The sequence below is a fragment of the Prionailurus viverrinus genome, chromosome D3 (assembly GCF_022837055.1).
Source record: "Prionailurus viverrinus isolate Anna chromosome D3, UM_Priviv_1.0, whole genome shotgun sequence".
Lineage (NCBI taxonomy): Eukaryota > Metazoa > Chordata > Mammalia > Carnivora > Felidae > Prionailurus > Prionailurus viverrinus.
Genome location: NC_062572.1, coordinates 35,964,958 through 35,977,296, shown reverse-complemented (window position 1 = coordinate 35,977,296; position 12,339 = coordinate 35,964,958). Strand labels below are relative to the sequence as shown.

Genomic DNA, 12,339 nt, shown 5'->3' with positions numbered 1-12,339 from the left:
CCCCTGGCAGGTGCTGTTTTGAGGAGGTGACACTCTGCTGGAGCACTGTGTGCTGTGATGCATGAGAGGTGGTTAATGGCACCCATGGGATGTGGCAAACGAGGTCCCTAGGGAGGTGGCTCCAGAATCAGGTGCCCAGTGCTAAGGGACAAAGACCATCATGAGAGCTGAAGCTGTGGAACTTATGAGGCTTTCCTTGGGTTAGAAAAGAGACAACAGGCCCACAATGGAGTCACCTGTGTTAGGCCTAGGTCAGCCAACTAAGACCTCATAGCTTCCCTAATTACAGTTTCAGTCTCTGCCAGGACTGTATGTAACCTTCACCCGGACAATCTGGAGTTACCTGCCAGCACTGGTGAGGTAACCCACCTGATAGATCCCTTTCGTCCCGAATACGTAGGTGACCTTGTCTGAAACAACCCACTCTATGCTAGAAACTTCCTTTTCCTGCCCTCTTCTGCCCATAAAATCCTCGTATTTTGTACGGCTCTTTGGAACTCCTTTCTATCTGCTCGATGGGACGCTGTCCCGTTCACGAGTGGTTGAATAAAGCCAGGAAGATCTTTAAAATGTATTAAAATGTACTTAGTTGGGTTGTTTGTTTTTAGCGCTGAGAATGGCCTGCCATTTTGTCCAGAGGGTCTTCCTTTCCATGCCCCGTGGCCCCGCAGGGATTCATGCCCCCTTGGGCAGGCCACAGGGAAGCCACAGTCTTCCTCTTCACTGCTGTCCTGTGTGCGTGCCCTCCCCCCTCCCCAAGCAGGGGGCACGCCTGTGCACACAGCCAGTTCTCCAGTGGGCTTTGCTGGCTTCTAGCTGGCTGTGAGGGGCAGTGGGCGTCATGGCGCCCTGACCAGAGTGTCCTGCACCTGCCGCGAGTAGCTTCCCCGTCTGCCTTATGGCCCATTGGCAGCCCCTGCTGCTGCTCCAGCCTTGGGAAGTGGCAGGAGCCTGGTAGCTCCCTCGGGTGTGGTGACTTTTCATATGAACCCTGAGATTGCCATTTTTCGGGGGGGATTTCATTTGGAAACTCTCACCTGGTTTTTCCACATGGCTCCTTCGTCTCTTATGAACTGAGCCTATCCCTCACTCAGGGCACACAGGCCTCCTGATGCTACAGGGGTCCCTGGGGCAGGCAGGGAAAGTGAGTCAGCAGCCTCTCAAGGCGGCTTCCGGGCCTGTGGTGTCATGGGGAGCTCCGGGTCACTGCCCTCTCTCCTGTCCAGAGCTGACCTTGGATCTCACCGACAGCCTGTTGGTCACATAGAGTTGACCTCATCACTGCTGAGCACCCAGCGAAACCCAAGTCTTGACAGCTTCTCCCTGCCGGGAGGCCCGGGCTGACTGTTGGGAATGACAAGTGCGATTTAAGGCGGTCTTTCCGAAAGAGGACACGGCAAGATGAAGTTTTTGAGGGGTTCAAAGAATCCTAGGGTGCGAACTGTCTGTTGATGCGTCCCATTGAAGAGTCCCTGGGCCTTCTGGGAAGTTCCTGTCGGAACAATCATCCCATTCGTCCAGGCAGGAAGGGTAAAGAAATGCTAATGTGACAGAGCAACAGCCAAGTCCTGTTGAAGTAGCCCGGAGGGGGGCAAGGGTGCGTGGTGAGGACATTCACTCTCAGTGTTTTTTCTTCATGGCTTTTGTCTTCTGATAAAAGATATGTTTTTATTCATAAATGTAGATGGGGCACATGACCATTTATAAAGCAGCTGCAAACAGGCCCTGACATGCTTACCAGTGCAATGAGGACCTGTGACGGTAGCCCCTAGACCTATTTTTTTTTTTTTTAATTTTTTTTTTCAACATGTATTTATTTTTGGGACAGAGAGAGACAGAGCATGAACGGGGGAGGAGCAGAGAGAGAGGGAGACACAGAATCGGAAACAGGCTCCAGGCTCCGAGCCATCAGCCCAGAGCCTGACGCGGGGCTCGAACTCCCGGACCGCGAGATCGTGACCTGGCTGAAGTCGGACGCTTAACCGACTGCGCCCCCCCAGGCGCCCCCCTAGACCTATTTTTGATACAGTTTTGTCTGAAATCATTTGTTTTCCTTGAATTTCGTGATTTTTTTTTTTTCCAGTTCTGTGTGGTAACTTTCCCTATACAGGCATTACTGGCATATGAGGAGAACGACTGACAGATGTACAGATAGCCTATATGTTTGAAAATGTGCTTGAAAGTTATAAACCGGTGTTCATTCATGAAAATAAGCAGGATATACGTAATATCTGAAGTATATATCACAATGACTTGAAAATGAAGTGTGTCGCCTTCAGTCACATAATAAAACCTGAATGTTTATACCTTGCCCGTCTGAAAAGTGTTTGAAAGTTAATTATTATTTTCTTGATTTCTAGCAGGACTGGTTCACGCCGGGTCTGATTGGTTTGAAGACTGAAGCCCATCTGATCTTTATCCCAACTCCCAGATGGATGTCGAGTTGGGCTCCGGGTGGGAAACTGCCAGGGACTTCACTGCCCACGTGTGCGTCCTGCCTCTGGGCTCCAGGGAACCTCCCTTCCCAGCCCACGTGCAAAACCAGTTCTGTTAGTCATCCCTGATACACTCTGAGTCCCCACAACCCCTCCCCGCCCTCCTCCCGGAAGCAGTGATGAGACTTTAGTGACAGCCACCGTGTAACCAGAGTGCGACCCAGAAACTGTACCAGGTTGAGCTGTCGCACAAAGAAAACTTATTTGCAGCAAATAAGGAGATCATGGGGAAGGGGGAGATGGATGTCTTTTATTTAGGGTCAGGATGAATGTTTAGATAGGGAAACCTTGTTGCTGTATGTAGAGGCGGGCCGTAAGGCCACGCATGCGCCCTAAGGAAACATGCCCACACACCCGTGGTAGGTTATGTAAATGAGGCTGGCGCGCCTCCCTGGGCCTAGATTTTAGTAGTATAACGAGGTAAAAGCAGTTGCCAGTTGTCCCAGGGGTCACTCCATGGTCCATCTGCCCAGGTGCGAATCTGGGGTTTAGCCCAAGCAGTCTGGGTGGTCTGGGCCTGCTGGAGTTCTCTTCAGGGCGGTCACTATCACTTGAGGGGTGGTTTTGGTTCCCATTTGCTGAGCTAAGAGGTAAGCCAGAAAGAGGAGCTTAAGGCAAAGCTGTGAGACATAAGTTAGCGAGTACAAGCAGGCGGGCAGTAAAGGGCAAGTCTTGGGGTCTCGCTGGCGACAACCAGCATCACGTTTTGCCATCTTGCAGTATAAATTGTGTTTTGTGTCCTGTGCCCAGTGCCTTGGGGGCCCCTGCCTTTGAGGCCTGGGTCTTAGGGTGCAGAGAGATCTGGATGTTGGCCCACAGATTCCTCCACCTAGGACTCGCGTGGCCTGGGGTGATCGGTGCCTTCGGGGCTGCAGACTCACTTCCCTTTCAACGCCCAGGGCTCCCCCCCACAACCCCCAGCGCCCAGCTACACCGCGGGTGGTGGGGCGTCACGGGGCACCTGGGCCTGCTAATCGTTTTTCATTTCAGTTCTCATTTTTGTTTCATGGCAGAGTTGCCCCTGCTTGTTCCTTTCCTCATCCACACCTTTCATTTTTCTTTTTCTTTTCTATGTCATATTGTGACGAGATTTGGAATAAGCAGGGGATTCCTGGGTGTTTCCTCCAGTGGAAAACTGTCCTTTGTGTGGAGAGAGCGCACCCTTCAAGAGTATCCGACTCTAGCCTTTTTCTTGCCTTTGGTATGTTTTACAGCTCTTTAAGTCGTAGGTAACTGGTAGCAAGGCAAAACAGTTACTGTCCAGAGACATGGAGAAAAGCTCTTTGTGTGATTAAAATGATTATTCCCCCCCGCCCTTATGAAAAAATATCCAGTTTCTGGTCTATCTGTAAATGTGTTTCAACCTTTAATTTGATCATTCCTTTAATCCTCGGAAATTCGTGCTTCTCTAACTTCTCTTTTGAACTGTTGTAACATCTTACTAACACCCTCATTAATAATGAGGTCAATAAAGTCTTTAATATGTGTATTTTATATCTTAGGAGGGTCATGGTTCTACCTTCGGTAATTATTCTTTAACATAACGTTTTATGGTCCCGATTAAAAATAACAAAGGTGCTGTGCTTCTTTTAACCAGTGACAGGAATGGACCCTCGTAAGAGGAACTTGGATCCAAAAAGCAGAAGAACTAACTAATCCTAAGGGGTTCAGGACATTGGCAGGTTTTCTCTTAATAATTGTAAAAGTCAGTATAGACTCAAAAACAACCAATGTCGTTACAGATGAAATTAACAATGGAATTTAGGAAATAATTTGAGATGAATTCAAATGAAAACACAGCAGCGGGGGGTGCCTGGGCGGCTTAGTTGGTTGAGCTTCTGACTTGATTTCAGCTCAGGTCATGATGTCACAGTTCGTGGGTTTGAGCCCCAGGTTGGGCTCTGCACTGAAAATGCAGAGCCTGCTTGGGATTCTCTCTCTCTGCCTCTCCCCCTCAAAAATAAATAAATAAACTAGAAAAAAAGTACTTAAAAAAAATGAAAACACAACATCCTCAAACTTAGGGGATGTTATAAAAGCAGTGCTCAGTGGGAAATTTATAGCTGTAGGTGCCTATGAAAAAGATAGTTTTAAAGAGTTTATTTATGTATTTTGAGAGAGACAGAGACAGCACGGGTAGGGGATGGACAGCTCCACACTGCCAGCACAGAGCCCGATGTGGGGCTCAAACCCACAAAACTGTGAGATCATGACCTGAGTTGAAACCAAGAGTCGGACACTTAACTGAGCCACCCAGCCCCCCTTTAAAAAGGTTTTAAATCAATAACCTAACTTTAATGAAACAGGAAATAGAAAAACCATAGAGAGAATTACTGAACCCAAAATTTGGTTCTTTGAAGATCAACAAAATCGATGAACTTTTAGCTAGATTGCTAAGAAAAAAGAAGCAAATAACTAAATTTAAAAAAAATGACAGTGAGGATATCACTGCTGACTTTGCAGAAATGAAAAGAATTATGGGAGAATGCCATGAACGGTTGTATGCCAAGAAATTAGATAATCTAGATTAAATGGATAGATTCCTGGAAACAACCCACTGCCAAAACTGTCCCAGAAAGAAATAGGAAATCTGAAGAGACCTATAACAAGAGATTGAATCAGTTATTAAAAGCCTCCCAACAACGAATGGTTTAGGACCATATGTTGGTGAATTCTACCAAACATTCAAAGCATAGCATCAATCTCTCTCAAAGTCTTCCAGAAACTAGAAGAGAAGGGAACACTTCCTATCTTATTTTATGAGACTAGCATTGCCCTGATACCAAGGTCAAGATATGAAAACTACAGAACAAGATTCCTTACGATATTGATGCAAAAATACTCAGCAAAGTATTAGCAAATGGAATTCCGCAGCATATTAAAAGGATTGTATACCAAGACCAAGAGGGATTTATCCCAGGAGTGCAAGAGTGGTTCAACATGAGTTCAATCAGTGTAATACACCATGTTAATGGAATGAAGGAGTAAAACCCACATGATCGTCTCAATCAGAAAAAGCATTTGACAAATTCCAACACCTTTTCATAATAAAACACGAAAAAAGCAAGAAACAGAAGGGAACTACCTCCACATGATAAAAGGTATTTATGAAAAACCCACCATCGTCAGTGGCGAAAGACTGAAAGCTTTCCTTCTAGGACAAGGAATAAGGTGAAGAAGCACTTTTGCTCCTGTGCTGGAAGTTCTAGTCAGAGCAATTAGGCAAGAAAAAGGCATCCAAATTGGAAAGGGAAAAGTAAAACTATCTCTTTTTGCAGACGACATGATCATAGATATAAAAAATGTGAAAGAATGCATACACATGCACACAGATACAATGACTACTAGCGCTAAAAAAATGCATTCAGGAAAGTTCAATTCACAGGAATTCACAGGGTTCAAAATAAACACAGATATCAGTAGTGTTTCTGTATACCAGCAATGAACAATCTGAAAAGGAAACTAACAAAATGCTTTCATTTATAGTAGGATCCAAAAGAATGCAATCCATAGAAATAAATTGAAACAAAGAGGTGAAAGACTTGTACACTGAGAACTAAAAACATTGCTGAAAGAAATCAAAGACCTAAGTAAATGGAAATATATATCATGTTTATCGACTGGAAGAACTTACTATTATTATCATTTTTTAATGTTTACTTATTTTTGAGAGAGAGAGAGAGAGAGAGAGAGTGCGAGCAGAGGAGGGACAAAGAGAGAAACACAGAATCCGAAGCGGGCTCCAAGCTCTGAGCTGTCAGCACAGAACTGGACGCGGGGCTCAAACTCACAAACCATGAGATCGTGACCTGAGCTGAAGTTGGACACTTAACTGACTGAGCCACCAGGTGTCTTGAGACTTATTATTTTTTAAGGTATATGTGTTTTAATTTTTATTTATTTATTTCATAAAGAGAAAAGTTTAATAAAGTAAATGCTTTTTTTTTTTTTTTTTGAGAAGGGGGTTGGGGCACAGGGAGAAGGAGAAAGAGAATCTCAAGCAGGCTCCGTGCCTGGCGTGGAGCCCAGTGTGGGGCTTGATCCCACAACCCTGAGATCATGACCTAAGCTGAAATCAAGAGTGGGACACTCAACCAACTGAGCCATCCAGGTGTCCCAAGTCAGCAGCACTTTTAACTAAATCTCTAAAAATCCATCTAATAAGGTATAAAATTTTAAAATCAAATTTTCAGAATTTTGGCCTTTACTCAGAATTTTGTATTTTTTCTTTGAAGTTAAAAAAAATTGCATTAGTCAACACACAGTGTTATATTACTTTCAGGTGTATAGTACAGTATAGTAATTCAACATTTCCATACAACACCCTACGCTCATCACAACAAATGTACTCCTTCATCTCCATCCCCCATCCCCCCACACCCTCCTCTTTGGTGATCATCAGTTTGTTCTCTATAGTTAAGAGTCTTTTTCTTGGTTCCTCTCCCTCTCTATTTTTTTCCCTTTTGTTTGTTTTCTTTCTTAAATTCCACACATGAGTGAAATCATATGGTATTTGTCTTTCTCTGACTTATTTCACTTAACATAATACTCTGTATCGCCATCCATGTCATTGCCTATGGCAAGATTTCATTTTTTATGGTTGAATAGTCTTCCGCTGTCCGTATATACCACATCTTCTTAATATATTCATCAATTGATGGACACTTGGGCTGCTTCTATATTTTGGCTATTGTAAATAATCCTGCTATAAACACAGGGGTGCATATATTCCTTCGAATTAGTGTTTTTGTATTCTTTGGCTAAATACCCAGTAGTGTGATTACTGGATTGTAGGGTAGTTCTACTTATGACTTTTTGGGGGAACTTCCATACTGCTTTCCACAGTGGCTGCACCAGTTTGCATTCCCACCAACAGTGTGTGACTACACTCACATATCCTTGCCAACACGTTGTTGTTTCTTGCGTTGTTGATTTTCGCCATTCTGACAGGTATGAGATGGTATCTCATTGTAGTGTTGAGTTGCATTTTCCTGATGATGAGTGATATTGAACATCTGTCGGCCATTTGTATGTCTTTTTTGGAGAAATGTCTGGGATTTTTAAGTGGGATTTTTAAAATCCCATTTAAATGGGATTATTTGGGTTTTTTTGGGTGTTGAGTTGTATAAGTTCTTTATATATTTTGGATACTTTAGTGGATATGTCATTTGCAGATATCTTCTCCCATTCTGTAGGTTGCCTTTCAGTTTTGTTGATTGTTTCCTTCACTGTGCAGAAGCTTTCTATTTTGATGTAGCCCCAATAGTTTATTTTCGCTTCTGTTTCCCTTTCCTCAGGAGGCGTGTCTAGAAAGAAATTGCTGTGGCTGATGTCAACGAAGTTATTGCCTATGTTCCCTTCTAGGATTTTTATGGTTTTATGTCTCACATTTAGGTCTTTAATCCATTTTGAATTTATTTTTCTGCGTGGTGTAAGAAAGTAGTCCAGTTTCATTCTTTTGTATGTTGCTGAGCAGTTTTCCCAACACCATTTGTTGAAGAGTCTGGGGGAGACTTTTTATTGTTGAGATGGCAATAATTCCCGAAGTGATCCACAGAGTCAGTGCAATTCCTATCAAAATTCCAAAGGCTTTTTTCTGCAGAAATGGAAAAGCCAATCTTCAGATTCATATAGAATTCAAGAGCCTCCAAGTAGCCAAAATCATCTTGAAAAAGAAGAACAAAGTTGGAGGACTCACACTTTCTGATTTCAAAACCCACTACAAATCTGCAGTAAATCTAAACAGTGTGGTACTGGCATAAGAAGACACATGTAGATCAAGGAATAGAATTGAGGTTCCTAAAATAAACCTATACATCCAGGGGCAGTTGATTTTTGACAAGAGTCCTGAGATCATTTAAGGAGAGAGCAGTAGTCTCTTCAACACATGTGCTGGGACAACTGGATAGCCACATGCTTTAATGGAAACCTTACTTCATACCCTATATAAGAATTAACTCAAAATGGATCCATGACCTAAATATAGGACCTGAATCTATTAAATTCCTAATGGAAAACAGGGTTAAATCTTCATGACCTTGGATTTGCCAATAGATTCTTAGATATGACAACGACAGCATGAGCAACAACAAAAAAAATGCAGAAGTTGGACTTCATTTAAATTGAAAAAATTATGCTCATCCAAGGACAATATTAAGAAAGTAGAAAGACAACTTACAGAATCGAGAGGAACTATTTACAAATCAAATGTCTGGTGGGGATCTAGCATCCGGATATGTGAAACAGACTTACAGCTCAACAACAACAAAAACCAATTTAAAAATACACAAAGGATCTTAATACACGTTTCTCCAAAGAAGGTATATAAATGGCCAAGAGTACATGAAAAGATGCTTGACGTCATCAGTTTAGAGAAATGCAAATTAAGACCACAGTGAAATACCCACTTCACACCCACTAGGATGACTGTAATTTTTTTTTAAAAAGGAAAATAGGGGCGCCTGGGTGGCTCAGTCGGTTGAGCGTCCGACTTCAGCTCAGGTCACGATCTCGCGGTCCGTGGGTTCGAGCTCCGCATCAGGCTCTGGGCTGATGGCTCAGAGCCTGGAGCCTGCTTCCGATTCTGTGTCTCCCTCTCTCTCTGCCCCTCCCCCGTTCATGCTGTGTCTCTCTCTGTCTCAAAAATAAATGAAGGTTAAAAAAAATTTTTTTTAAATAAAAAAAATAAAAAAGGGAAATAATAAGTGTTGTTAGAATTTTCATAGGTAGCTGGTGGAAATGTAAATAAGATGGTACAGCTACTGTGGAAAACAGAAGTTTGGCCATTCCTCAAAAAGTTAAACATAGAATTACCATATGACCCAGCACGTTCACCCTGAGGTATCTATCTACACAAACAGTTGAAAAACAGGTACTCAAACAAATGCTTGTACACGAATGTTCCTAGCAACACTATTCATAGTAGCCAAAAGGTGGAAACGACCCAGGTTGTCTGGATAGATGAATGGATAAACACACCGTGGTATATGCAATATATTATATACAAGGGTGAAATACTAGCCTTGAAAAGGAATCACGTACTGATACCATGTAGATGAACCTTGAAAACACTATGCTAATTGGAAGAAGCCAGTCACAAAAGGTCACATATTGTATGATTGCATTTAGCTGTGTATGAAATATCCAGAAGAGATAAACCCGGAGACAGTGTAGATTTGTGATTGCCAGGAGCTGTGGGGGAGGGGAGAATGGAGAGTAAATTGCTTAATGAGCATGGCGTTATTTGGGGATGAAGAAAATGTTTTGGAACTGGATAGAGGTGATTGCACAACATTAAGAATGTCCTAAGCGCCTCTGAGTTGTTGACTTTATTTTATTTTTTTATGTTTATTTATTTTTGAGAGAGAGAGAGACAGAGTGGGAGAGGGGGAGGGGCAGAGAGAGAGAGAGAGGGAGACACAGAATCTGAAGCAGGCTCCAGGCTCTGAGCTGTCAGCACACAGCTCCGCACTCGAACCCACGAACTGCGAGATCATGACCTGAGTCGAAGTCAGATGCTCAACCAGCTGAGCCACCCAGGCGCCCCTGAGTTGTTGACTTTAAAATAGCTAATTATGTGTTATGCAGATTGCACCTCAACAACAACAACTACCACAAAAAAACCCAGGTTTAGATGATTTACACATTCGATATCATTTAAATGCGAGGCGTTAGTTCCTAGGAGGAAGAGGGTTTAAGTTTAGATCAGCAGTATTAGTGTTTTCCCACCAAAACCACATAGAACACCTATGGCCAATGGCATTGATACAGGAAGCACACTCCCAGGGGTTTCCAAGGTTATGTGCAATTTGCAGTGAGTTTCCTATAATTCCACCTCCCAGCTTTGTTACACATTACTCATGACATATCTCACAGAGTTAAGGATCTGTGATTTAGGTGATGATTCATTTAAACTTTTGATCATGTGAAGGTGGTGGGAAGGGAACCACAAGTGTCGGGAGAAATGTTAGTGTAAAATGTTATATTTGTTTAGAGAGATTTAAGGAAGAATACAAACTATACACCCTAATCCCTCCACCCAGGTCACATCTGTTCCTGTGCGAAAGAAATACAAGGAATACTTTCTGTAGGATTACAAAATTCAAGTGATACAGGAAGTTACAGAATGAAAAGGGAAGGCTTCTCTACCTTGGACAATCACTGTTAATATGTTCTTGTGATTTTTTTTTTTTAAAGCAATGTTTCATGCTTGTGTGTTTGTGCTTACACACATAGATTTAAATAGAAATAAAGAAAAGGGTGCCTGGGTGGCTCTGTCAGTTGAGTGACCCGACTCTTGATTTCGGCTCAGGTCATGATACCAGGGTCTTGGGATCGAGCCCCGCATTGGGCTCCAGGCTGAGTGTGACGCCTGCTTGAGATTCTCTCTCTCTCTCTCTCTCTCTCTCTCTCTCTCTCCCTCCCTGTGCCCCTACCCTGCTCATGCTCTCTCTCTCTCTCAAGAAGGAAAGAAAGAAAGAAGTCATTGCAGACTCACATATGACTTTTTTTCTATTCTTCTGAGATATAATTCATATCTAACAACGTATTAATTTTAGGAGTATAACATAGTGATTCGATATATGTCTATATTGCAAAATGACCACCACAGTAAGGGTAGTTAACATCCATCGCCGTACATAGTTACAATTTTTTTTCTTGTGGTTTGAACTTCTAAGATCCACTCTATTCACAATTTACAAATATACAGTAAAGTATTGGTAACTTTAGTCACCATGCTGTGCATTACATCTCCAGGATTTATTTATTTTTCTACCTTTTGACCACCTTCCCTTACTTTCCCCACCTTCGATCCAGCCAACAATCTGTTCCGGCTTTTTTTTTTTTTTTTTTTCAAACAGCGTATCTTGGAGCTCTTTTCATACATACAAGCACTACTGATATACGTCATTCTTCTAAATGGCTGCCTAATCATCATGATAATGATTAGCATTTATTGAACATTTGCAATGTGCCAGCGCTGTTCTAAGTGCTGTAGATATATCACCTCATTGAATCTTCACAAAAATCCTCTGAGAGAGAGGCCTTACTACTGATTTTACAGACGGGGGAGCTGAAGCCTGGAGAGACCCAGCAAGAGATTTAAATTCCTCATGTCTGATCCCAAACCCCTGCTCTGACCATGACAACAGTCGGCTTCCCTTCACAGCGCATGGGGGAGCTGGGGTTTACCATTATGTACAGCATCCATACATTCTTCTCCTTGATTGTTGTTTTCTGTTTTCATTTTGCCAAAGTGTTTGTTCCCTAAAACGTGTGCGGTGCATCTCACGCTCCAGCCCGTGACCTCTTGGGGTCTGTGTTTTATTGTTGTTTTTCTCCTCTTAAGAGATCTAGCGAAAAACCAAGGAGAGTAAAACAATTATCATTAAGATTTGCAAACTTTTTCCGCAGAATGGCTACCAGCCCTTGATTTCTTGGCCCAGAAAAGAGAGTGTCTCTAATTTTTATAGCTTGGTGTGCATACAAAAAGAAATCTTTGAAATTTTTTTTAATGTTTATTTATTTTTGAGAGAGAGAGAGAGAGAGAGAGAGAGAGAGAGAGCAGGGGAGGGGCAGAGAGAGAGGGAGACACAGACTCCAAAGCAGCTCCCAGGCTCTGAGCTGTCAGCACAGAGCCCGATGCGGGGCTCGAACCTATGAACCATGAGATCATGACCTGAGCCGAAGTCGGATGCTCAACTGACTGAACCGCTCAGGTGCCCCCGAAAAGAAATCTTTGGTGACCATTATTCTCACCTGTAGGGGCCTAGTTGTTCTTTTGGGATGCCGTATGGAAACACAATGTATTTGGTCTCTGCCTCACCTGCAGCACCTTGACTGG

The 12,339-nt window shown here is 42.9% G+C and overlaps 1 protein-coding gene across 1 annotated transcript in view; it reads left to right on the top strand.

The window, feature by feature from the left end:
* The window catches only part of RAB31 (RAB31, member RAS oncogene family), a 133,710-nt gene that overhangs the window by 27,579 nt on the left and 93,792 nt on the right, over positions 1–12,339 (top strand). The window lies entirely within an intron of this gene.